Raw genomic sequence first — 1,631 nt, 5'->3', positions numbered from 1 at the left:
ATGGCCCACCTACAACCTTAAGCAATCGTCAACATTGATAAACATGAAACGACGGGACGCCTGGAGCCTAATGGCAGTCATAACCAAAATGAGCATCCGTCACAACAAATACTGTCACAGTTGCAAACAACCGGAGAAAAAGGAAACACTCTTCTATTTCCTCTATGAATGTCCTGCCCTATGGAAGGACAGGAGAGTCTCGACCAACTGTCTGGCTTAGATGTCAACAACCTGATAAGATTCCTGAACCGCACAGACTGGATATAGCCATGCTGCAAATATGTAACTGTTAAACAAGTTGGTAACTCAGGTGTGGCAATGAAATGGTGCGGAAGCACTAGTTGGATTCTAGACGAATCACCACTTAGGCCAACCAATCATTTGGTGTTTCGATCCCAGGCAAACGAACTGTTATAATCCCGAAAACCGATTATATGTTCATCACAAAACTTTCCTTAAGTATTGCTAATGCAAATGTCTGTCTTTTTATGTTGATGCGAAGAATTTTTAATATTTATTGGAAGACTTTTTTCTTAAATTTTTTCTGGATATCTTAAGTTTACAAAAGCAGTAAAAACAATATATTCGAAAATATATTTCAGTGAACATAAAGAGAAATTTTTCATATTTTTGCAAAAACATAAAACATTTTTTTCAAACAATTTTTTTCTAACTTTGTATATTTCTTGGAAATAATTTATTTTAATGAAAACTTCACATAGCAAATTTCATTACTTTTCATTTTAACGGTACCCTTATTTTTAACTGTGTCTACATTTTTAATTTTAACTATGCACGTTTTAAAAACATGCCGCATGATTTTATCATAAAAATAATTGCGTCGCGAGCTTTTGGTCACTGGGTTTCATATATAAACCCCTTACTGCGAAAATTTCTGCAGCAGTAGCGTAAGCAGTCGTGTTGAAAGTTAAAAACTAAAATGTTGAAGAAAATTCTTTACTTGTTTGCGCTGATTAGTGGTACAGTGTCAATTTTATATAATTATTAAGAAATCCTTTTAAATATTGTATATAGACTATAATTATAAATAATTTTCTATTGCAGTAATTGGCCTCATCAGCGAATTGCCAAGCGCCAATGCCAATCCTCCACCAGTTGATATACCAGTTGGTTTGGATTATATATATACACAATAGTCAACACTATTGCTTATTTTCCTAGAAAGTCTTATGAAAAACTTATAATTCAAATTTCAAAAGCAAATTGTAAATGCAACTATTTTCTTTAAATATATAATATTCATGTCAGCATAATTGCATTACTGTTTCTTATTCGCGAGCACCGTCTGACGTATTCTTTGTTAAAGAAATTTTAAATTATATGAACATATTTTTGAGGCGCATATATGAATGTATGCAAGTATGTATGTACATATTAATGTACTTAATCCGTACATAGATTTTACTTCCAAGAACAAAATAAATACACACACACATATGTGAGTGAAACTCTTTGAATTAACAAAATCAGCTTACGTATCAGCCGAGCTTTGCCATTGCATTCACTTCACCAAAAAACATTGCGCTCTCAAATTTGTGTCCTCTCCTAAATACACAATGAAGGACAGTTATGCAATATGTTAAGTGTCTCGCGAGGTCCAACTATTTATA

At 33.0% G+C, this 1,631-nt stretch overlaps 1 long non-coding RNA gene across 1 annotated transcript; it reads left to right on the top strand.

The window, feature by feature from the left end:
- Window positions 1–867: 867 nt before the first annotated feature.
- LOC129238998 (uncharacterized) lies at window positions 868–1,274 on the top strand. The gene is made up of 2 exons (XR_008581816.1): window positions 868–980; window positions 1,066–1,274. It is a non-coding gene; the product is annotated as an uncharacterized LOC129238998 (long non-coding RNA).
- Window positions 1,275–1,631: the final 357 nt, after the last annotated feature.

Source organism: Anastrepha obliqua, chromosome 2 (assembly GCF_027943255.1).
Source record: "Anastrepha obliqua isolate idAnaObli1 chromosome 2, idAnaObli1_1.0, whole genome shotgun sequence".
Taxonomy (NCBI): domain Eukaryota; kingdom Metazoa; phylum Arthropoda; class Insecta; order Diptera; family Tephritidae; genus Anastrepha; species Anastrepha obliqua.
This window is presented reverse-complemented; position numbering and strand designations above follow the sequence as displayed.